General features: G+C 46.1%; 1 pseudogene; it reads left to right on the forward strand.

The window, feature by feature from the left end:
• The first annotated feature begins 3,938 nt into the window (after positions 1-3,938).
• On the forward strand, positions 3,939-25,729 carry LOC136494026 (uncharacterized; annotated as a pseudogene).
• The last annotated feature ends 262 nt before the right edge of the window (positions 25,730-25,991 follow it).

The following is a 25,991-nucleotide window of genomic DNA, read 5'->3' on the forward strand; positions in this document are numbered from 1 at the left end:
GCTGGAAGGACGCCGCCATGTTCTGTATCCCGAAAGGCAGGTCCGGGAGGTAATACCAAAAGTGGTCAGGCAGCAGGAGCACCTCACCAGTAGCGACTTGGTGGTGGACATTGGCCAGCATGTTGAACATCTGGTGACAGTCCAACACGATAGGGTTCGGGCCCAGACCACGTTGGATCTAGTGGGCCAGAACCTCAAGATCTGCTCCCAAGAGTCCTAGAGGAGGAGGAGGCGCTGGGGACTCGTTGCCTACCAATGCAGCCCCATGGAGTGGAGGAAGCTTGCCGTAGCAATTGGCGACATAGGCTAGGGTCCACAAGTTGAGGACTTGGCCCAGAGCAAAGGCGCCGGCCATGACAGGGAGCTTGCTGGGGAAGCGGACACCACTGTCTAGGGCATTCCCACCTGCTCCGACGACGAGGCAAGTGGCTCCAGCCACTGTAGATCTAGAATCACACTTGACGATGCCCCCTACCTGGCGTGCCAGCTGTCGTGGGGGCGAAACCATGACAAGCATGTTGTTCGAGTCAGTGTCAGAGTATGGGTCTCTAGTGGCTCGGGTGGACTCAGGAACACAAGAATCACGTTGAGGAGACGCAACGATTTGTCCTGATTCAGTCCAATTTGGTCCCTACGTCCAGCAGCTAATGATCCTTATATTCAAGAGCACCCAAAATCGAGGGGTTACAACATAGTGTAAAGGAAGAAGATTTGGTAGGAGGGTTAGCTCGGTGCTAATCCTAAGGTTGCCTCGACCCCGATGGAGCCTTCCCCCTCGTCGAAGAGGAGGAAGACGATGGGATGCAGTGGAGGACAGGCTATTGGTACCCCTCTCCGGATTGCCTCGCCCTCTGTGCCGAGCAGAGGCTACCGATGGAATGGAGTGTCTGGTGATCGAAAATGGGATCCTCCCCCCTCTAGATCTGACCTTATCCCTTATATAACGAGATAGGTCGGGTATATGGTGGTTTGGGGGTTTAGTCTATGGTCTGCATGTGTCGGAGTCTAGGAGGGTCTTGCAGTGGTGCGTCGTGGACCGTCATGGTGTCTTGGAGCCAAAGAAGCCTTGGGCGTCGTATGGCTGCTTTGTTTTGACACTCTGCATGTCAGGCGGTGTCAGCTTGGACCGGCCTCCCCCGAGTGAGACTTTCTGGAGTCTTCTTGGTGGTGGAAGAGGTCAGCTCCAGGGGCTGACGTGCGGGCTCAGAAGCCCGCGAGCCCCCAGAGGCCATGGGAAGCTTTGTCTTCTTATGTCACGCCCCGGACGTGACCCTGTCGGAGGAGCAGTTGGCAGGGCCGCACCTGGGAAGTGGCGCCGAGGAGCCCCCGAACATCGGTAGCTCGGGGCCTGTCTTCTTGTGCCGGGGCCTTGGTCGTGCTGTAGATCGGGAGCCCAAGGCAGGAGCCAAGGACCGGGCTTGGTCGTGCTGTAGATCGGGAGCCCAAGGCTCGTGGAAGCCCCCGAGCCCTATGCGGAGGCTGCGGTCGAGTCATGCTCGGTCAGATCTCTTTGCCAGAGGGTGCGCACAAGCGTGCCCGATGGGCATAACCCCCGAGCAATCCTGAAGGGGTCGGTCGGGGGGTCTTCTTCGTTCGGGAACCATTGGAGCCAAGGCTTAACATACCTATATGTTAGGATCTCGTCAGTTGGTTTAGTATATTATATGACTGGTGTACTGGGATGACCGGTTAAGTCTATTATCTAATGGTAGTCAATGGAAGACTATTTAGTTAGGTAATTTACTTAAGAGGGAGGCGATCCTCATAATATGAATACTTCATGACTGAATGTATGACCGAAGGTATTATTATACATATTGTATCCATATCAAGATACTCAAATATGGATATATACAATGTCCATATCCATTCATATTTTATCCAAACTATCCATAACTTGGTGCATCCTAATACGAGCAATAACGTAGCTCCATGTATTGATATACATAGATATCCATGTGTATCTGATCTGTGTACACCTCTAATGAGCAGACTCCGCACATCAACACTCAATATTAGCAATCATGCCTGCTGTTGGACATGCATTCGGTTCTTTCATGTTAGCTTTCATGTATTTCTATCACGGCCCCAAATTTCTAATATTGGGTTCTGAATAGAAAACACTTAATAAAATAAAATGGCTATAATATTTATGTAAAGCTTTCCAAGATTGGCGCAAATTTAGTTATAGGTATAAAAGATGTGAACTTTCAAAACCTTTACAAATTAATATGATGGGGCTTTTGCTTGATGTGATGTTTGCCTGTTGTTTGACTTTGTGTTGCGAGTGCGTAAAGTTTTCAAACGCGTTTAGTAAGTCATTTATCTTTCTCCGCCTTGTCTCTGTCTTTTTCTATAATCAAATCTCTCTGCTCTCTCAATCTTAATCTTTTCATTTGGAGATTCCCAAGATCTTTTTCTTCTTCTCCAAATCACTCCTTTAAGTTCATCATCCATCACCTATCTCTCAAAACTTCTTGGGAATTTTTCTGCTTTTTCTAAAACTTTTTCCCACTTTTCTGCAAGCATAATTTAATTTTTAGATGCTCTAAAATATCTTTTCATAAGCTCCAAATACTTTATTTGGCTTCCTCTTGTTCCAAAAAGTCTCTGAGAATTTCTCCCGAATTTTTGGAGAATTTCTCCCGGATTTTATTTGGCTTCCTCTAGTAGAGGTGGAGAGGGTGCAACATCAAATAGTACTAAATAAGGCGCAAAACATGACGTGCTTGTCCCTTTAGTGCATGAAAAAGATTCGATGTTATATACCTATTTTTATGTTCTGTGTTTAGAGATTTCTTGCGGGTGGTAAAGATTTTAGGGAGCAATGTTTGTGTTGGTTCATAAATCTACCCTTCATATTAAAGAGCAGAAGGTTTCGTCGTCCTTTATTGCTCTCCCGTAGGATCGGGAGCGACAAAACAAATCCTCTCTGGTGCCCCATACAATTTAATGTCGTGTGTCAAAGCATGGCACCGATTTTGATTCGTAAACAAAATGGAATATGGAGCGTTTCCGTGTGCTGACATTTTCTCCCGTGCTGGAACAAGTTCAGGAGGGTGTTAAAACATGACATGGAGTCCAAACCGAAACGGAATTGGAACACACACTGTTATTGATAAATCTATAGGCCTCTTGTATCCATACAATTTAGAGTATCATGCATGGAGGCACAATACAGAGTATGATTCTAAAATGTATTAGAACAAATGACACGACCATTGCATAAACTTTTGAGCTATAAGTCGCCTAGTTGACTGCGTAGCAAGTTGGGCATTTGTTGTAACCCAAGTTCTTATTTTCTTGTAACAAAATAAAGACAAACTTAAGAGTGAATCAAATAACTCAATTGCTTGTTAAAGGATTATGGTAGTAGCACCCCATATAAATATTTGTCGTTCCTTGGTAAATTTGAATGAGCTTGTTGTCGCTGAAAATTTCACTTTATAAAAGCTTCAAATGTTTAAAGAAAACATCGACAAGGGCATGAAATTTTCAAATGTTTTAGTGCATTTGGCTAAACAATAATTGTCCAGACCCATCGAACGCAGGCCGATATCCCACTAAGGTCAGTCTCAATGGGGATTTCATGGGGATATCATACACATTAATTAGATGACACATCAGCAAAAAAGAGAATCTACGCATGAAACAAGGAGGAGAGAGAAGCAAATCGTTTCGTGGCCACGACACGAGCGTGCGCTCTTACCAAGTCCTCGGTAACACCGTGATACTCGCGTTGAGGGGGTCATCGTTTCATTCTTCGATCCTGTGCGGCCGGTCTCCCTCCACGCGCGCGGCGCCACCCCGATTCCTGCCTCCTTCATCCTTCCCGCCCTCTCCCGCCTCTGCCTAATCCTTCCCTCGCTCTCCACCTCCGCCCATTGCTTCGAGCCCCCTACTTCCAAGCAGCGCCGAGCGACATCCAAGCAGCGCCGATGGATCCAGCGCCCCATGAGAGCTCCGGGCAGCGTTCATCCGGCAGAGGAGGGAAGGGACACGGGGGCAGGACGGAAGGGAAGGGACACGGGGGCAAGCGGCTGGGCATGAAGACGGCGTCACCGGTGCTGCTGCCGCCACCACCTCCTCCATCTTCGTCACCGGTGCCGACGCCGCCGAGCTCAACTTCCACCCCAGCGCCACCACTGGTTCCGCCGCTGCCGAGCTCTGCCCCTGCTGCGCCGACTGTGTCGCCACAACCACCACAAGGAGCGGGATGGGGGGCCATGCTCCCAAATTTTCCATCTCAACATGGAAACCAGCAAGGCCCAAATCTATGGTATGTGTTCATTTAGATCTATGCAAGTAGTTCATCGATTTCAATCTGTGCAAATATAGTTCAAATGATGTTTACAGATGCCTTGAATTAGTTGATTTTGATCCCTGCAAGTGGTTGAACTGAATACAAGTGATGCTATGTTGCCTGCCGAGATATATGCACTGAGTTTTTGTCTTTTTGAAAAGCACTTGTGATGCTATGTTCCCAAATTTAAGCACTTGTGATGCTATGTTCCCAAACTAACCTTAGTCATATATGATTCCCTGGTTTTCTTTTTTTGAAGTGGTTAAAACAATCTTTTAGCATGGGATCTGCACTCGCAGACTTTATAATGCAAATTTAGCCTTAGTCATACATGATTCCCTGGTTTTCACATGGATCTGCAATTGCAGACTTTATAATGCAAATTTAGCCGCTTGCCTTGATTAATGGGTGACTGCTAAAAGTTCTAGCATGGGATGCAAAGTCTCTACACTATTCTGTACTTTTAATTGTGTGAAAATGCCAGGGTTCGTCCACCAGGTGGTTATCTAAATTTACTTCAACAACCACAGTATCCACCGCAGCCACACATGCAAGGAGAAAATTTTCATTTAGTTGGTCAGGCTATGAGCTTCAACCCAATATCCCCACCACCACCACCACCACCACCAAGTGCCTATGGAACAGAAACATCCTAATCTGTGAAACAAGGCAATTCAACAAAGGAAACTGTGAATATTGACATTGAGGAAGGGGATAATAGTGAGGCAAATATTGTAGTAAAGAAAAGATATTGGTCACATGAAGAGGAAGAGAGACTGGTAATCACTTATCAGTTTTGTATTTTGCTTTTTGTAGGCAAGTGTTTGGTACAATACTTGATTTGTTCATATTTTTTTATTTTGTATTTTGTAGGCTTGTGCTTGGTTGAATGCTTCTAAAGACCCAATTAATGGGAATGACAAGAGAGGTGATATATTTTGGAAGGAAGTCACTGATGTGTTTAACAAGAAAGGGAATGGGAAGCGTAGAAGGGAAATAAACCAATTGAAGGTTCACTGGTCACGCCTCAAGTCATCGATCAGTGATTTCAATGACTATTGGACTAAGGTAACTCAAATACATATAAGCGGATACTCCGACGACATGCTGGAGAAAGAGGCACAGAAGATGTATGCAAACAGGTTTGGAAAGCCTTTTCCATTGGTGCATTGATGGAAGATACTAAAAGAAGAGCCCAAATGGTGTGCACAGTTTCAGACGGAGAGAGACAAGACTGAAATAGTTGATATTCCAGAAGAGCCCAAATTTTGTCAAAGGTGTTAGAGATGTATTTGGTGAGAGATATCTGAGGCGTCACCACTATGAAAGATACTGAACGTCTACTCAAACTTGGTGAGAGACGAGGTTTTCCTGGTATGTTCGGCAGCATTGACTGCATGCATTGGCAATGGGAAAGATGCCCAAATGCATGGAAGGGTCAGTTCACTCGTGGTGATCAGAAAGTGCCGACGCTGATTCTTGAGGCTGTGGCATCACATGATCTTTGGATTTGGCATGCATTCTTTGGAGTAGCGGGTTCTAACAATGATATTAATGTTTTGAACCAATCTACTCTATTTATCAATGAGCTAAAAGGACAAGCTCCTAGAGTCCTAGTACATGGTAAATGGGAATCAACACAACACTGGGTATTTTCTTGCTGATGGAATATACCCTGAATGGGCAGTATTTGTTAAGTCAATACGACTCCCTATCACTAACAAGGAGAAGTTGTATGCACAGGAACAAGAAGGGGCAAGAAAGGATATCGAGAGAGCCTTTGGTGTACTGCAGCGTCGATTTTGCATCTTAAAACGACCAGCTCGTCTATATGACCGAGATGTACTTCGTGATGTTGTGATAGCTTGCATCATACTTCACAATATGATAGTTGAAGATGAGAAGGAAGAGGACATTATTGAAGAAAATCTAGATCTAAATGTGCCTCCTAGTTCATCAACCGTTCAAGAACCGGAATTCTCTCCTGATCAGAATGTTCTGTTAGAGAGAGCTTTAGAAAAAGATACTTCTATTCGAGATCGATCGGCTTCATCGCTGACTTAAGAATGATTTGGTGGAACATATTTGGAATAAGTTTGGTGGTCGTGCACATATATCTGATACTTGTGACTATCTTTTGCATTATTGGTTATCTATTGTAGTTAGTTATGTACCTTAAGAATTTAACTGCATATCATCTGTATTTTATATGTGATATCTGCGATCTGATCCTGCACTACTAAATGTCTTCTGACTGTAACCTTCAGAGAAAGGCTGAGAGCTCATGCTGAACTATTTTTTGTTTCTGCAGGATGAAAGCAACTATGTGAAATCTATGGGGTGCAGATGTCTATCTTGTGAGAAGAACCAGTGAGAGGCCGTGTGCAAGGCTGAAGGCTATCTGAACTTTTTTTTAACTATCTTAGTTCCAGTGATGAATCATCTTGGTTATCTATGTGTTCCAGTGAATCATCCTGTTGTCTGTCACTTTGGAATATGCAGTGCTGTAGTTGTCTTACTTCGTATGCAGTCCTGTTATTCTGATTATCTGGAACATGCGTATGCAGTCCTGGTATTCCAGTTTATCTTATTTCTGTGTGTGAATGACTACACGAGCAATGGGTGCATATGATCCCATCATTCTACAACAATTAAATGCTTTACTTAGTTTTGGAATTGGTGAAATGAAACCCTGCATTGTGAAGGCTAGTTTCATTCATTGTTTCATCCCGCTTTAGCTGATGTGGCGTTTTAGAAACCGTGTAGTGAAACTCAGCATTAAGACTAGGCCTAAGCAACCCACTGCTTACCTTCCCACACGAAGTCTTATCCATTCGCTCACGTCTTGTCCTATCGAAGTCCTGGCCTGCGTCTCCTTCTCGTCATCATCAGCAGCTTATTCCGCGCTGCGCCGCAAGCCCCATCCTGTGCAAGCCATCCTGTGCCTGCAACTGACTGGCGCCTCTCCTAGGGTTGTCGTCGCCTGGGGCCCGTGCGACGACCCTACCCCGTGGACACGCCCCTTGCCCAGCCTCCCCTGCACGCAGCATTCAAACCAGCCGCCGCCTATGGCCGCTCGGCCACTTCCGTGACAGCTGAGCCGGCCCTGCCCCATCCGCATGGGCACCTGCGTGGTGCCATGTAACAGCCGCCCAAGCCCGCGCCCCATCCGCCACCGAGCTTGCTTGCTACCATAGCTGCTCACCAGGTAGGTGATGGCCATCGCCGCTATCGCGTTTCAAGTGTTTTAGCCATTTCAAACTTATGTTTCATGTGTTTTGTCTAGATGTTGCAACAATAGATTTAGGATGTTACAAAAGTAGATTTGGGATATTGCATATGCTGTAATAACAATATACGCATGCTATAAGCCTATGTTTCAGGTGTTTCAGACGTAAAGTGTTTCATTTGAATGTTGCATATGTTGCTATGGCTATACACGTATGTTTGCAGCATATGTTTCCAGTGTTTTAGATGTGTCAGACTTATGTTGTAAGTGTTTCATCTGAATATTACAAAAGTAGATCTGGATATTGCATATGTTGTTATGGCTATACACGCATGTTCCAAGCACATATTTCAAGAGTTTTATCTATTTCATATATATGTTGCAAGTGTTTTATTTTAATGTTTTCAAAGTAGATCTCAGGGAGCACATGTTACAATTGTGTGGAGTTGCTAATGCGTGGATCACCATATACTTCAAAAGTATGTTGCTGCTGCGTGGATCACCACATCGCCTGGTGCTACATGCATGCGGGCGGGCGCGTGTGCTGCTGTGTGTGTGCACACGGGCGTGGGTCACCATTTTCTGCTGCCCTGTTGCGTGGGTCACTGTGCCACCTGCTAGGCCTTGTTTAGATTGAGGTTAGAAATTAGTATTTGGCACTGTAGCACTTTTGTTTGTATTTGACAATTATTGTCCAATCATGGCCTAACTAGGCTCAAAAGATTCGTTTCGTAATTTACAATCAAACTGTGTAATTAGTTATTTTTTTTATCTACATTTAATACTCCATACATATGTCCAAAGATTTGATGTAAGAGAGAGCGAAAAAACTTACAATCTAAACAAGGCCCTAGTGCTGCATGCATGTGACCGTGCTGCTGTTGTTGTGTGCGCAAGCGGTCGCGTGAAACTCCAGAGCAGGCTCTGTGGTCCCCACGCCTGTTCGCTTGCTCGTAAACGATCGTAAATTTTCAGCCAGGAATAGTGTTTTTCTCTCACACCAAACCAGCCAGCAGTAAATAATCCACGATACGATACGGCCTCCGGAACAGGCTCCATTTTTCCTGCAGGCACGTGACATATGAGGCTTGGGACCTACGTCCGGACACGCCATCCGTCCGGAGCCCTTCTGAATCACTAAAGTCCCATGAGCATCGATATTCTTCTGTAAACATCTGTATTTCTCTAACAAATTTCAATCGATGTTTTGAATGGAAAAGTTAATTCAAAAAATCAATGCCAAGTAATTATTTTTTAATTGGGTGGTTCTGCTCCGTTATTAGTATAAAAATGTAAACGAAATGCCTGGATTCATTTTTCACATCATTTTGATTTTTATTTAATTGGATTGCTTGCTCCATGCATGCAGAAATTAATTGAAAACAGAATATTTGGACTAATTCCATTTTAATTTCACGATCATTTTATTGGCTGCCTTTAATGCTAAAATAAATGTAATTAACACCTGATTCTAATGGTATCGAGTGGAGCTACTATATAAATTGGAGGGAGACGCAGTTGCTTTCCACAGTCATTTTTCCAGCCAGCGTAGTATATAGATTACACTTGTGCTAGCTTATACCATATCCACAAGCCTAAGACAGAAAAAAAAAACAAAAAACATAGCAGTCATGTGCCACCGCCAGATTGTCCTCGTTGTCGTTGCAATCATGGCTGCTTCCATCCTGCAAGCCGTCTCCTCCACAGCAACCGCCTCGGCCAACTTGACCGGGGACGATGCGGCCAAAACAGCATATACGATGTCCTGGAGCAGAACAACTTGCCAAGGGGACTGCTACCACTCGGTGTGAAGTCTTACGTGCTCCACCCAGGTGGCGCTTTTCAGGTGACGCTCCCCGGCGAGTGCAACTTTTTTGTCACAGTCGCTGGAGAGCACCGTCAGCGGCACCATCAAGTCCGGGTCCATCAGCCGTGTGTCTGGCGTGAGAATTCAGGTGGAGTTTGCGTGGCTCGGGATCAACCAGGTCAGCCGTGCTGGTGACCAGCTCAACATTCAGCTAGAAAAGCCTACCCAGTCATTCCCTGTCAGCGCCTTTGCCCAGAGCGCACGATGCAGCTGAGGCAACGACGACCTATTCATAGACCTACAGCCTCTTGATTTCTAATTATGCTTAATTGTACGCTACATTGTCAAACTTTTGTATTGCGCATGTGCTCGGTATTTTGAAGTGAATAATATATAATTTGATTTAGACTAAATGGTGTCTTCGTGCTTCTGCAGTTTTGCTTTGTTTATCTATAGAAAGATAGGTACACATTGTGTCGAGATCATATCATCTTTATTTTAGCCTTAGCAGAGCATGGGTATAGAGCCCCGTGATCACCGGTATAGAGCCTCTGCATCCGATCGACATACTAAAAACTCAAGCCGAGGGGGAGTGACTTTGGTGCGGGACAGAGCATGAGCATCACCGGTATTAAGAAAAAGAATGGCCATAGACTTTGTACTTTGGAGTGGGACAGAGCATGACATTTTTTTTACCCTCAAGTCAGAAATTTATCCTCGTGGGGAAACGAACTCAGAACACGAGGGTGGCGCTGGAGCCATCTAACCAGTCCGGCTAGAGCTCCTTTGGCATCCGATCGACATACCATTCAGATCTTTGTTGGCTAATTAAGCCTATTTTGGAAGTAAACTTGCTTGCACCGGCTATCCAGCATATGGTACCTAATATTTAACCGAGCGAAATTGGCTTGGGTGTATTTTCATCAGTTTATTTTTATAGGGTAACAATGCACATAAGAGGATGGATCCAAAACTAGAGATAGTTAATGGGGAATATATTCCTGTTACTTCCCCAAAGCTGCGAATGCCATCAGGGATTACTTCTTTCCCATCCCCGTTCCCGCCAAGGTATTAATCCCGGCAGAGACTACCCATGCTCGTGTAAACATCTCACAAAATAACCAATATATACAGACCAACAACAAATAGAATAAAGAAGCCATCAACTCATAATAAAAAAGATATCAAATTATCAATTGATCTCCATAAGTCTATTATATATATATATATATATATATTTATTTATATATATATATATATATGAAAACAATAGATCCGTACAAAGATGTTATTTATTAAAATAATATATCCACACACTAAATTAAATACACTACAGGAAACTAGAATTACCTTGAGTGCTAGGAATTTCCTTGAGGGCCAGAATCAAACCGTCAAGGAACATTTTCTTGGCCCTTTAGCAAATTAAGTCTGGTCATAGTTTCTTTGGCGGCCAGCCTCCAAGGAAATCATCTGCCAAAACCGCCAAGAAAACTAATTTCCCTTGTCTTCTGTTCTTGAGTGTGTTTGCTTGATGGTTCATGGCCAAGGATCATTTCCTTGGCGGTTTTACCTGTTTCCTTGACAGTTTTTGACACTCAAGGCAAATCGGGATTGTGGTAGTGATAGCCACTAGAGTAAGAGTGCTTCGCAGGGTGGGTATGCAGGGAACGGGGATAGGACATGGTTCCCCATCCTTCATCCACAATAAATCCAGCAAAGCCTATTTTATCTCCGCTTCAATCCCCATATGGACTAAATTGGGATTTTTGCTGAGGAATTCCCCCTGCTGGGATTCAGGAATCATGGCACCATTGGCATAAAGCCACAAGATACGTAGGGATGGAACACAAAGTTGTTATTATTCTAGCCAACTTGTATTGTTCCCTACTAAAAAAATTATTTCACGAGACACTGCCCAAAATATTAATGGAGGCGATCACAGGATGCAAACGTCAGCTAAAATACTTGAGGACTTTCGGAGGCGATCATTTTTTTACGGAGGCGGTCAGAATTGCCCGCCTCCTAAAATGGATTTACGGTGGCAGTCATTTTATTTATGGAGGCGCTCACAATTGCCCACTGTCGGTGTTTCGAACAAACACCAACTAGTAAATTTATAATTGTTGCGCGTTAAGCTCGGATGGTGTACTAAAGAACACAAGGTTTATACAGGTTCGGACAGAATGTCCCTACGTCCAGTTTGCTACTGCTCGTGTTATTAGTACCGGAAAAGTTTTATAGTAGGGGTACAAACGGTCGAGAGAGGGACGGATCCCAAGTCTTTGATGGGAAGGTCAAAAGGACACCAGGAGCTCGGTTGCTGCTTGGCTGTTTGTTATGTGTCAAAACGACCGGTCTCCTTTTTTGTAGTGGGGCGTCCTACCCTCCCTTTTATAGACCAAGGGGGGAGCAGGGGTTACAGATGGGAGAAAGAGAAAAATCAAAGGTAGAGAAAGTCCTTCAAGGGTGCCGGGTCTTCCTTTTCCCTTGAGCATGCCCTGCTGACATGGCAGACCACGTCAGGGATAGCATGTTTCGTTGATCCTGATAGGGCCGGGCTCTGGCTTCGTCTCAGCGAGTGGTTATGTCCCATCCTCCCCCGGCGGATGGTGCGGTGTGTCAGGCCGCCGAGCCATGACTCTACGGGGAGTAGATGGGGAAATGACTATATGTTCGTTACTGTAGATGATGTGAGTTCTTCCTTGGATTGTAGCGGTTGTCGTATGCCTATGTTAGTATCCGCGTCCGAGGGCTGATGGCGGCGCCTACAACACTGCTGGACAAAAGTCGGCGCCTACAACACTATAGGACAAAAGTCAACGCCTACAACACTGTTCGGGCTCTGTTAGGTCATAAAGGGCTTAAAACGCCCGTCCCATCGTATCCCGATGGTACCTCCCAGAAGGCGTGTAGGGCATGGTCCTCGGTACTACGGTTGACTCGAATGTCTTGTCGTACTTTGTGCTCATCATCATGAAGGAGCAGGGTGCAGTCGTCGGGCGAGGCGGAGCCTACACTAGGACGTCGGGCGGGGCCGAGCCAACCCCCAGACGTCGGGCGAGCCGGAGCTAGCCCTCAACCGTCGGGCGAGCCGGAGTCTAGCCCTCGTGGGTCGAGCGAGGCGGAGCCAGCCTTTAGCCATTGGGAGAGGCGGAGTCTAGCCCTTAGGGGTCGGGCGAGACGGAACCAATCTTTCGTCGTTCAGGCAAGAAGCATAGTAGCGTTCTTGTCTGATCAGAAGCATTAACATTCGATGGTTATTAGTTCCACCTCATTGGGTACCCTGGTATTAGGTCCTGACAGTAGCCCCCGAGCCCCCGGGTGATTTGGATGGAATCACCCAGGGGGTGATTTGACTTGCTAGAGGGTGCGCGCGAGCGCACCCGACGGGTGTAGCCCCCGAGCCTATGGGTGATTTAGGCAGAATCGCTCAGGGGGGTATTTTGATTCGCCAGATGGTGCACGCGAGCGCACCTGTCGGGTGTAGCCCTCGAGCCCCCAGGTGATTTGGATAGAATCGCCTGGGGGTAATTTTGGACCCTTCGCGAGTGAGGCTGTGAGATTTGGCTTTTGTCAACTGGATAGTTTTTTAAGGGAACCCTAGTATCCTGTTCATGGGGATTCGTCCAGGGTTTGCCTAGTTGGGACTTGATTGTGCATCGAGGCTCTGTTGAGGCTTGTGTGCCTGAGTCCTGGCCGCTCGTGGGCCCATCCCTTGTATTTGCACGTACCCCTTACTTAGGATTTTGGCGATCGTCCTATGACCGTGCGTTTGGTCTTATTACTGGCCCGGCCTTCCCCGAGCCCCCACGTGTGGTGGGGGTTCGGTCAAGGGTCGGCTTGTTTTGTGACTGTCGCCCTGTCCGCGGTTTTCGCAACTGGAGGGGTTGAGGCGACGTCACTTTCCTTGATGGCTCGAGTGACGTACCTGATGAGCTCGCTAAAGGGGATGTTCGAATGGAATCCGATCATGTTGCTTTGCTTTGCGATAGGGTCAGCAATGCCCTCGGGTGGTGTTCCGTTGCTCCTTGACCCGCCTTCCAACAGATTCCCCCTCAATGGGGATTCTATGGGCTCAGCTAGAGGCTGGATTGAACTAGAAGGTTGAGCTGACCCTATCCACCTCAATGCGGGTTGGGCAAAGGCCGCTAAATCTCATCTGTGTTTTCTCCCCTAGCTCTTGTTTGATGCGAGGCGGCCTCGGACCCTTGGCGGGTCAGCCTTCGAACCTTGGTCTCTCGATCTTGGATCGAACGGCTCGAGCCCCCGAGCCCTCGAGCCCCTGAGGGTTTGATAGGGGTCGGCCGTGTTTCGCACGTCACCCCATCCTCTGTTTCCACAACTAGAGGGGCTAAGTTGACGACACTTGCCTCGATGGCTCGAGTGTCGCGCTCAATGAGCTCGCTAACGGGTATGCTCATGTGGAATCTGGGTCTATCATTCGCTGATGGGGTCGCAGAGCCCTCATGTGGCATTCCACTACTTCTTAACCCGTCGCCCGGCAGATGCCCGAGCCATTCGATAGGCTTAGGTGGCTCGTTGGCCTCTCCTCGACGAAGATTCTATGGGTTTGGCTTGAGGTTAGAATCGAATGAGAAAGGTCAAGATGTCCCTGTCCGCTTCTGAGTGGGGTCGGGCAAGGCTGCTGGGGCTCCTCTCAGTTTTTCTCCTGTGGCTCTATTTGACGCGAGGCGGCCTCGGGCCCTTCGCGGGCCAGCCTTCGAACCTCGATTAGTTGCCACTCATATCGAATGAGGCGGGGCGCCGCTTCGTTGCGTGACATGAAGCATTAAGATGTGACGATCGCATATGCATCATTTGGATGTATGGGTTTAATTGAAACAAAAGTAGGGGTCGGTAATATTACCTTGGTGGTATGAGCAATGGGAAGCTCTTACCGGATGTTCATGTGGGGTTCGAGTCCGACGTTCACGATGGGGCCAGTGTAACCTGCATGAGCATCATAATTTTTCGTTTCCATCTCTCAGTGGCGATTCAAGCCGTTCGATTGACTTTAAGCGACCTGACAACTTCTCCTTGAAGGAGATTTTGTAGGGGGGCCCTCCAAACCCTTCTCGAGAAGGCGGATGTTAAAGCTTGGGGTATGGGGAACTGTGAGTTTGATTATGCTGGTGAACAAAAACACCATAGCCATCGGGACGTAGGATCTAGCGGTTCGTCCAGTTTTACTCAAACTTTTATACCCGCAACCCGTGTCTCCGGTTTCTAAACGTAAGGAGGGGTCAAGTGATGTGGATGTCTAAATAAGTAGACACTCTCCGCAGGCCCCGAGCGATGTCCGTGCCCCTACCATTACTGGGGTCGAAAGCTCGGTAATGAAATTAACACGCAAAGTAAGTAAATAGAGGTGCTTATCTTTCAGCGGTCGTTCATTTGTCATTTTACTTGGGCCATCCGATCGACCCAAGAGGCCCGTTGGGCCCCCTGGACAGGGGGTTCCATCATCAGGTAATTCCATGGTCCTGCCTAGGGAAGCAGGGAGTCGTCTGCATGCGGGTGCGCCCTGATTCTTGCGCCTGGTGCACAGTAGTGGTGGGCCATGCCCAGGCAACATCTTGTTTGACCAGGCGACGTCTCATCGACCATAGTACGTCCCGTTGGTCCAAGCGCGTCCCCTCGGATTCTCGTCAGCATCGATTTCCCATTTGCATTGATTAGGGGAAGGAAGAGAGTTTTTTGTCCCAACCTTTCACCTTTCCGCAGCTGCTGCGCTTCTTCCTTAAGTAGGGAGGGGAGGGGAGTTCTCGTCCCATTCATTCGCCTGCTTCTGAGCCGCTACCTCTTCTCCTTCCTTTTCACCGAATGCGTTCGTGTGTCGAAGCAGTTCCTAAGTGAGAGCGGCTAATATTAGGGAGATAAAAACTCATAGATCTATTCATGAATTCAAAGCATGATGTTGAGCTAGAGGTGCTGAGCATCGTCGGCCTTGTTGTTGTCTAGGAGGCCTTCGTCGGAATGGAGAGGTATGGGGACTTCTTCCATCGAATCTTCTCCGAGCGAGCCTTGTTGGTGGGGAAGCCACGTAGGACTACGTTGATAGGGGGTGGCACCCTTGCAACTGCTCAGATTGGCCAGTTCATGAAGCCTGATAGGATGTCAAATGCATCCATCAGCCATGGTGGCCTTTCCTCGGAGGGAAGCACCCCCCGTCTAGGTGCCGTTGTCAGGGTTGTGGCTGATCATGGTGGTGTAGTCCCTTGATGCCCTAGCAAAGGCACCACAATCACCGATGTGGTGCTCGACGTTGCAGATGATAGCACCCACGAGGATCCCGCAGAGCAGTAGGATGTTGCCGATGGAGAGCATGGCACGACGACCGTAGTAGTGCTCATAGTAAAACTGATCAGAAACTGTAATCGAATAAGTTTGTGAGGGAGCCCCTGAGTGAACAGTCTTCTATGTTTATGAATACATCAGTCCTTTTCATGATGAAATTACTTTGTAAGTGATGAATTTGTGTAAAAAAATAAACAAGTTCTTAAATTTTGTTATGGCAAACAGCTTTTCAGCTCTTCTCCCTCCTTTTGGAAAAGGAGGTTTAATGCCTTCGGACCCTTCCCATAGTTACGCTGGTGAGCAAGGAGGTCGTAACCGTCGGGGCATGGGTTTCTCATAGTCCTACCAGTTATACTCATATTTTGTTTCCCAAAATCCTAGCCCTTAGGACTTACCGTGAGAAAAGAGGAAAAACACAGAGAATGTTTGCAACGATAACACAAGGAGTGTTTGCAAGATAAACGTACTTATACTAGCCCCCAAGTGAGGTCCGACCCCTCGCACTTGCAGGGGTCGGATGTCATGAAAGGTCAGGGATTTTGATCACAAAAACTGATAAGAAAAAATATGTGTTTATTTAAGAGTAAAAATGACATAGCTACTCAATGTTCTAAGCGTTGGTGAAGACCTCACCATCGATGGTTTTCAACTTGTAGGAGCCTAGCTAGAGTGCTTCCACAACGACGTATGGCCCCTCCCAGGGTGGGGAGAGCTTATGACGGTCATTGTTGCTCTGCACGAGGCGGGGTGGCCTCCTCCGCAGAGACACTTTCAACATGCCCCTCGGGGGTACCCATCATGAAACATTCCTAGGAGGGGTGATGGCTCCCCCTGTTGGAGTCAGAGCCAGAGTCCGACCCTAGCCCCTTCGCGAGGAGGCTATGGAGGGATTCCGTGATGCTTTCGATCATCCCCATGAACTCATTGTTCGTGGGGGATGGGATCGTACGCTATGCCACAAGGTGGCTAATGGTCACCGCGGCGTTGTGGAGACCGAATGGAAGCGCTGTCGGGGTGCTCCATGCAGAGTGTTCTAGAGAGAGGGTGAGGCGGCGTAGGTCCCCCGTGGATGGCTAGGGTCCAAGGGAGACATCGGTCTGGCCCCCAAGCCTCCCATAGCTGAAGCTAATGGAGGGGAGAGGTTGGATGGTGGCGTGGGCCAACGCCAACTCTCCTCCCACTATGATGATGAAGTCTAGGTCGCTGAAACACACGTGTGCGCCCGAGACCCAGCTGATTGCATGGCTAGCCATCCGAGGCTTGATTTGGAACGTGCAAAGGCCCGTACCTCACATGCCAAATGTCGGTGTTTCGAACAAACACCAACTAGTAAATTTATAATTGTTGCGCGTTAGGCTCGGATGATGTATAAAAGGACACAAGGTTTATACTGGTTCTGGCAGAATGTCCCTACGTCTAGTTTGTTGCTGCTCATGTTATTAGTACCGGAAAAGGTTCGTAGTAGGGGGTACAAATGGTCAAGAGAGGGACGGATCCCAAGTCTCTGATGGGAAGGTCGAAAGGATGCCAAGAGCTCAGTTGCTGCTTGGTTGTTTGTTATGTGTCAAAACAATCGGTCTCCTTTTTTTCTAGTGGGGCATCCTGCCCTCCCTTTTATGGACCAAGGGGGGAGCAGGGGTTATAGATGGGAGAAAGAGGAAAAAACCAAAGGTAGAGAAAGTCCTTCGAGGGTGCTGGGTCTTCCTTTTCCCTTGAGTCTACCCTGCTGACATGGCAGACCATGTCAGGGATAGCATGTTTCGTTGATCCTTATAGGGCCAGGCTCTGGCTTCGTCTCAGTGAGTGGTTATGTCCCATCCTCCCTCGGTGGATGGTGCGGTGTGTTAGGCTGCCGAGCCATGACTCTACAGGGAGTAGATGGGGAAATGACTATATGTCTGTTACTATAGATGATGTGAATTCTTCCTTGGATTGTTGCGGTTGTCATATGCATGTGTTAGTATCCGCGCCCGAGGGCTGATGGCGTCGCCTACAACAATGTTGGACAAAAGTCGGCGCCTACAACACTGTAGGACAAAAGTCGGCACCTACAACACTATTCGGGCTCTATTAGGTCCTAAAGGGCTTAAAGCGCCCGTCCCATCGTATCCTAATGGTACCTCCCTAAAGGTGTGCAGGGCATGGTCCTCGGTACTACGGTTGACTCGAATGTCCTATCGTACTCTATGCTCGTCATCATGAGGGAGTAGGGTGCAATCGTTGGGCAAGGTGGAGCCTGTCCTCGAACGTCGGGTGGGGTGGAGCCTGCCCTAGATGTCTGGCGAGGTAGAGCTAGCCCTCAGCCATCGGGCGAGGCAATGTCTAGTCCTCGAGGGTCGGGCGAGGCAGAGCTAGCCTTTAGCTGTTGGGCGAGGTGGAGTCTAGCCCTTGGGGGTCGAGCGAGGCGGAACCAATCTTCCATCATTCGAGCAAGATGCGTAGTAGCATTCTTGTCTGACTAAAAGCGTTAATGTTCAATGGTTATTAGTTTCACCTCATTGGGTACCCCAGTATTAGATCTCCGACATCCACCTTCTAAAATTGATTTATAGAGGCAAGCCTTTTATGATGTACGCCTCCAAAAATGGAGGCCATTTTCAGAGGCGAGCCTCTTAAAAGGCCCACCTTTAGTAATATACATAGAGGCCCAGGAAAGCCAGTATCCAATCCTTCTATTGGGCTTATATATATAACAGCAGCTAGAGTGTCTCCTCACTTCTCCATTCCCCTCCCTCACTTCTCCCATCGCCCCCATTTCTCCCTTCTCCCGTTTCTCCGATCCTCCCGATGTTGGTGCATGGGTCACGGCTGGTGTAACACACCAGTGTCAAGCATTGCATTTGTCACTTGCATTGCATGAGCACAAGCATCATCCATTCACTCATGAGCATGAGCATTTGAAATTTCATCTCATTCTTTATGTATTATCACATGTGATGTTGATTATTTTATATGCATATGCCTGTGATCATGTGTGACCAATGCAAAAGTTGGTTGTGAGGTCACAACAATACCTTAGACACATCTAGGATGGTAAATGGATCAACTTTTGTATTCATTACATGAACCAATTTTGCTTCTAAGTATTCGGTTACCTTGGAATGCCATCTTCATGATGCTAGTTTGACCAAAGTTGACCAATAGCTTAGAGAGCTTGCATAGTTGTGTGACCTAAATAAAAGTTGTAGTTCTTGTCATGGGAAATAAACATTATTTAAGGGTCATGAGCTAACTTAGTGCCTAACTTAGTCAAATAGAGCTCATAGGTTTCAACTTAATGTTGTTTGTAACTTAGAAAATTTTTCTGTGTGGAACTGGTTTTCAGTTTCAAAGTAGCCTACTTTGGAGCATTGTAGTTTGAAAACCAGCTCGAATTAGACCATGCTCCTTAAAGAAAAGTTGTAGTACTCACATAGTTCTACAAATTCTATTAACGAAGTTTGCACTAACTCGCCACGGATTAGAGTTACAGGTGCGTGAAGTCGCACTATCAGTCGGCCTGATGGCCAAATTTAAACGGAGTGCCGCACGCCGTCGTGGTCAACTGGCGCAAGGATGCATCCACCATGTGGAGGCTGTCCATCAGTGAAGGACCCACTAGTCAAGCCAAAGAAGGCAGAAAAGGGTGCCGCGTCGCGCTCGCTCACTCTCTCTGCCTTGCCTCGCTCTCGCTTTCGCCACGCCCGAGCAAAGCCGAATGCTGCCCCATCGCTGCCGACCTCCACCGTGCTCACGCATCACCACCGCTGTGCCATTGCTCAATTCCTCAGACCCACAGCTCCACCATACCTTGCCCCACCTTGCCGACTCACCATTGCCAACTTTTGAGCCTAGTTATAGCCTCAGGTCGTGTCGTCGTCGCCACAGCCATTGCTGGAGCATCGCCAACCTCGCATTTGATGTGGCCATGCTCCACCATGCCATCTCGCTCGATCGCTTCTCTCATTAGGGTTAGCATAGGGTCACATCTAACTCACCTAGTTGGCCATTGAGCCAATGCCTGCATATCGACGTCGGAACACGACTGCTTACCGTCATGCTCTTGCCTCCGCCATGCCATGCACATGGCCAAACCTCACCATCACTCCACCGTCACCCTAACCTAACCCAACGTCTTCACTAGGTAGCCTTGAAGCCACAGCAGTGCTCTTCTTGGTGTGCCATCGCCAGAGAAGACAAGCCCAATGTAGCACAGCGCCACCGTCCTCCATTAGCGCCATCGCCATAGACAACCGTCGATAGAGGTTCGACCATCTAGCTCATTGGATGCAGAATGAGATAGGGAACATGTTAGTGCCGACCGCGCCGTCGGAGACCACGCCGCCCTGCTCTGGTTCCACCGACGAGTGGGGCCGAGTTGATTGCGGGACCCTTCATGTCAGCGCGTGAAGGTGTATAGACTGGGTGTACATAGTATTTAGGGTTTAGTTGGTTTTTGAATTATTTTCACAGATTTGAATACAAACTTCAAAAATTCATATCTAGAGCTAGGAGTATCCAAATGGGGTGAACCAAATTTTTTTGGATTTATCTTGAAGTGTACTATTCGATAAAATATGAAATCTACTATTTAGGGTATTTTTCTAGGAGAATTAAATTGAGCAAGATAAGTGCTTTTAAATTAGGTTATATCTTCTAAAATGCATAACTTGAGCTAGGAAGATGATAAAATTGTGATTCCAATTTTGCTGCTCTTGTGTTGACATGCTATAGCAAGGAAAAATACTAAACCTATAGTAGGCAAAATGCAAATATGGTCTTCATATTTAATCCTAATTAATTGCTAGTTTCTAGTGAAATTAAATGGGGTAAAAATACATAACATATGATCATGCAAATTTTTATACAGTATTTTTGTGCTAGGAGGACAGTAGGAAAAATATTAAATATGTTGCTTGACACTTTTTACTATGCGAAACTATTTTTGTTAAACTAAGCAAATGTAGCTTGTCATTTTTGTAGAGGTGGATATACTGGTCCAAATGGCACGTAATTTGTGTAGTAGGCTATTAGGGTTATTTGTAGGCTACTATAATTTTCTCATAATTTATTGAGCACTAAAAATATTTATCCTGTAAATTACCTTATTATATAAGCAAATTAATAAATAAATATAAATAAATTAGTTGGGTATAACCATGATGTTTTCTATGATGCTTATGATGCATATGATCTATTGGTGCTATTAGTTAGGCTTAGAAGTAATTGGTTATAGGCAGCTAGTTAATCATTACTTTATAACTCAACTAGATGGTTGCATGTATAGTTTCTGTTATGGTGGTAAATTCATGATGATAATGATCTTTTATGTGAAACTTGTTAATAACAAAGCTGTACATAACTTACTTATCTACCTTGTGTTAAATGTTTATACTCATAGGCTTTATGGTTTGAGAATTATAGCTGTTAGAAGTATGCTGTCAGAAATACTTGTTCTCTATATAGATCTGAAAGATGGAATTGTTTGGCCTAGACAACTACTGAATCACCTTAATATGATTAAAAGAAAGTTGTAGGCCATTTCATAAGCTTTCCAGAAAGTCCACAACCATATTATTTAGATATGTATAACTCTAGTTATGGTCAAAACAAGTGATTGTTGTCTTGCAGTCCAGAAAATTGCTTAGATGAGAATTTGTTTAATTACTAGAGAAGAGATATATACCTACTCAGTAAAAGAAAATTTATCTTGTTATCACCATAATGCAATGCTGTTGAGAACACTTATGTGGATGCATTTCATCACAACATATCATATCATACATGTCAGTATATATGCATTCGTTATATCTTATTTCATGCTCATGCATACAGGATCGTCCGAGGGGATCACTCTATAGGAATTCAACGAAGAAGAAGAGGAACATCAGGAGGGACCTTAGCCCGTAGCTCCAGAAGGTGAGGAGCAAGCTCTTGAGGACCTACCCGAGTGCTCGGATCATCGGCCAACTTGTTTTCTCAAAGACAAGCCCCAGAGCATTCTAAGTCTCCCTTGTTTTACAAAATATCACTTAAGTCATTTATGTTTGATGCATTAGGTTATAAGAGTTGATTGGAAATACTTGATGCATAGAACTACCTTATCCAGATATATACCTTGAACCTTATGTAGGCCTAGGATCGAATATATGCTTAGCTATGCTTAGACCGGTAGAAGTCGGGTGATTTTCTATCACCTGCGAGATATAGGTGGATACCGAAGCACGGTTGGCTATATTTGCTATCGTGGAAATGAACCATGGGGTAATGTAACTGGAGGTCGGATAGAGTCCATGCGTAGGTTGGCTCATGTGATTCTGTCTATGCCGATTAAGGACTGTACCGTTGTTGGAACTTCTATTGAGATTGAACGCATGCCTCTCACTTAGCTGGTCGGACAACTCATTTCGACCGTGAAGCCGAGTAGCTCAACTCAGGTCGGGCCCTATTCTATTAGAGTGCCAACTCTGGATGGTAGTAAGGATGTGCGGGGAGCCAGGTGTGAGCCCAAGGGCAGGGTAGTCCTGATTGTCCTGACAGCTGGTTGTCCCTAGTTGTGCGGCACTGATTGAACCCGCGAAATGTGTACCTTAGTTGTACCGAAGGTGACCTAAGATGACCATTGATCTAGTCTGCCTGGGTTTGTATTAGGAATAAATTCTCAACTGGTTGAAATCGATTCAAATTGTTGTCTCTCCTGGACAGTGAGAAACTTAGCTAGCTCCAACATCATAGTAACTGGATTATGGAATGATGGTTATGGTGAACTTGGAACTTTTGCACCGGCTTTGATTACTACTGTATGCTACTAAATGATATACCACATGTTTCACATAGGTTAGTTGCTAATCTAGAGATAAATAGCTATAATTAACTTGATGACCCAATTATAAATGTATAATTAAATTAGTAGCTTTTCATGCAAAATGTTGTCAAGCTAGCTCCACTTATAAAGCCTTGCATGATCCTTGGAGTCACTTTTTTTAGTTTATGATGGGTAAGTCTAGCTGAGTATCCTCTCGTACTCAGGGTTTATTTTCCACTTATTGTAGATGGTATAGTCTATCATGGCTACTGTACGAACTGCTTTTGTCCCACCGTGGACGAGGAGTAGGGCCCTAGGCAAGGCGTCTCTCATTAATTCCCTCTATCATGCTTTTGTGGTTGTGATCATGGATTGTCACTGTATTGGAACAATCATGTGAGGTGTTAGTTTTCAAACTTAATTACTTCCACAACTATTTTATTTGAACATGGTTTGTAATAACTCTTAATTGTACTCTGATGTATGACGTTGTATTTGTGAACTGATGTAACATGCGACATGTCTATTGAATCATGTATGATCTTGGTTGTATGTTGATAGTTAATCGAGACCCTTCGTGGTACTCGACGGACTACCGGGTTTATATGGGCTCAAGTATGATAGCGTGACCACTTGCGGGCTGCCATTGTACTAGTGCTCGTATAAATTGGACGGTTCTGCTACAGCTGGCTCCCATAGCGACGGCGCGCATGGGGCGTGGCTAGCTCCCTCGAGCACCTCCAACTCTAGATCGGGTGCTCTCCACCCTCCGCCACTCCAAATCCGGCTAGTGTGGGCTAGGCGCATGGGCCTCATTTACCGAGGCGAGCCTTGTAGAGTTCCCGCCTCCGTAAATGGATTAATAGAGGAGGACAATGTAAAACGCCTGCCTCGGTTAATATCGATTAATCGAGGCGGTTGTTTCTAGGTGACCACCTCGGTTAATCGATTAACTGAGGCGGTTGCGTTTGGGCGACCACCTCGGTTAATGAGCATTAACCGATGCAGTTATGTTACAGTGTCCGTCTCGGTTAAGTATTAACCGAGGTGGTTGCTGGCCTAGCTGCCCTGCCTCGAATAACCAAGGCAGGCAACTAGGCCGCCCGCCTCCGAGGCCATTTTAGAAACGTTGCGCAAAAGATTTTGTGTAGTAGTGTTGGCAGGATTGCCCTCGGGTTTTTCTTTTTTCTTGTTTTTCGTATTGATTTTCACAGATGGCCTTGTGTCCACCTACGAAAACGTTCATTTTCGAAGATGGGCGCGGTGTCCGCCTGCTCAAACATCGATTAACACAGACCCCCGATCTGAGGCAGAGACAATGCCCGCCTCCATAAACAGATTTGGACGTGGGTTAAGTTTTGTGTAGTAGTGGCTCTATGAAAATGGTTTGCTTGATTGAGGACTTCATTCCCATCTCATCCGTCAATTGTTTCTGGGTTGTAATCGATCACATCCAAAAATTGTTCCCTAGGATATATAATTTGCATCAAATCTCCAACCTTTATGGGTTAATTTTGGTAGGGTTCCAGGAGCAACTTTTACATGTGAACAACCAAACGGTATAAGGTTCATTAGCTCTGAGCGTGGAGGTCTCCATGAATCACGGTGGCTGGAGTCGCACGCACGAGGAGGGGCATCCTCCGACTACTACAAAACAAGGATTTGTTGTAGTGAGGGACTTGATAGCAGACATATCATTGTTTACTAATGCTCTCTTGACTGAGTTTTTGTTAGGACTTCTTCACTATATTCGCATCCCTGCCACTACTGGAAACGGGATCTTTGCCGAGTGTTAAAAATCGAGCACTCGGCAAAGACCTTCTTTGCCGAGTGCCGCACTCGGCAAAGAATTGCACTCGGCAAAGAGTTCTTTGCCGAGTGCCGAGTGCCGAGCACTCAGCAAAAAAAGGCTCTCGGCAAAGGACTTCTTTGCCGAGTGCCAGGCTCTCGGCAAAAATGTGGCACTCGGCATAGGCTGTCCCGCGGAACGATGTTCGGCCACATCCTTCTTTGCCGAGTGCCTGCTGTTAGGCACTCGGCAAAGATTTTTTTTTTAATTTCTTTGACGAGTGTCCCAGATCTGGCACTCGGCAAAGATTTTTTTTTCTTGAAATGTCTTTGCCGAGCGCCCCTGTTAAGGCACTAGATAAAGAGGATATTTTAAAAAAAATCTAAAACCCTCTTTGCCAAATGCCTTATTTTTGGCACTCGACGAAGACCCCCTTTGCCGAGTGTTATGCCCCGGCACTCGGTAAAGTTTTTTTTTTGTTTTTGGCCTCCAAATTTTTTGTGCAGCCCTTTTAAAGTACCAGGAACTCCTAGTTAGAATTTGGGGATTTTTTGTGCCTTTTTGATATATTTAGTTACTTTATTTCGTTTACTTGAATTTTTTCGAAAAATATAAATTTGAACTGCACATGGTACGAATAATGGAATTTAATGATTCAAAAAATGATAGTCATGTTACTAAGTGTAGTGTGAGGCCGTATCCAGGAACGGAACTGAAATTTCGGACATCTTGTTCACGAAACATGACTGCGAACTTGCGTGCGAAGTGTTTTTAAATTGTATAAAAAGCAAACGAAGTCCGAAAATCATAAAACTTGTTGAGATGCCGTGATATTGTATGTGGAGGCTATGATAAAAATTTGAGAAGGTTTGGTGCACGTTGTCATATACGATGCTTACAAACCAGGACATCTCCACATGTGATATCTGATATGGGCGGTTCTGACTTGGCGACGGCGTCATCGATACGGCCTCTACTCCCTCTCTCTCCTAGATCCGAGCACGGAGCACGAGCGAGAGCCCCGCCATTCGCACATGGCCGACCGCTGCACAGCATCGGGTCGACGCACTCAAGGTTATTCCTGTTTTACTCGTCATATATTGATCTTTACACACCTTAATAAGTTTTGCATTACTGAAACATTGGAGTGAAATATTGCAGGCCCGACTGGAACAAGAAATTAGGCAATGTCAGGAGCTGGAGGCCGGGCACCAGAGGATGGTGGCCCAGCTGGAGGCCGAGCGGGCCAAGCGGGCCGAGCGGCAGGCCCAGGCGCAGAGGCTGACGGACATTACGGAGTTCCTACAAGGGCTTAGGCAACGTGTGAGCTTCTCTCTGCCAGCTAGGCTGTTGGTTCCACCTCCGCCTCCACGTTCTGTAGCTGCAGCTACTCCTGTGGGTATGAAAGTTTTTTACTTTCGCTTGTGCTTTGCTTGTATGGCCCCTTCCTTCCTAGATTAGCTATCTAAATAATCTTGTCTTACATGCAATATTTTCTCCTTTGTGCAGTCTCTATCTGACGGTGGTTCAAATAATCCACCTCATGCACCTCCGAATGATGGATCTTCACCACAGTCGCAGTGCCCGAGATGAGTGCACATTATATTTTTTCATTTGTTGTTCAATTGGTGGACTTGTGATGCACTTGTGGACTTTGATGGACTTGTGGATTTATTTATATGGACTTGAGTATTTATTATTATATATGTGATATATATTGTGATGGATGTGATATGTGTGGATGGATGTGTGGATGGATGAGATATATATGTGATGGATGAG

The sequence above is a fragment of the Miscanthus floridulus genome, chromosome 11 (genome assembly GCF_019320115.1).
Source record: "Miscanthus floridulus cultivar M001 chromosome 11, ASM1932011v1, whole genome shotgun sequence".
NCBI lineage: Eukaryota > Viridiplantae > Streptophyta > Magnoliopsida > Poales > Poaceae > Miscanthus > Miscanthus floridulus.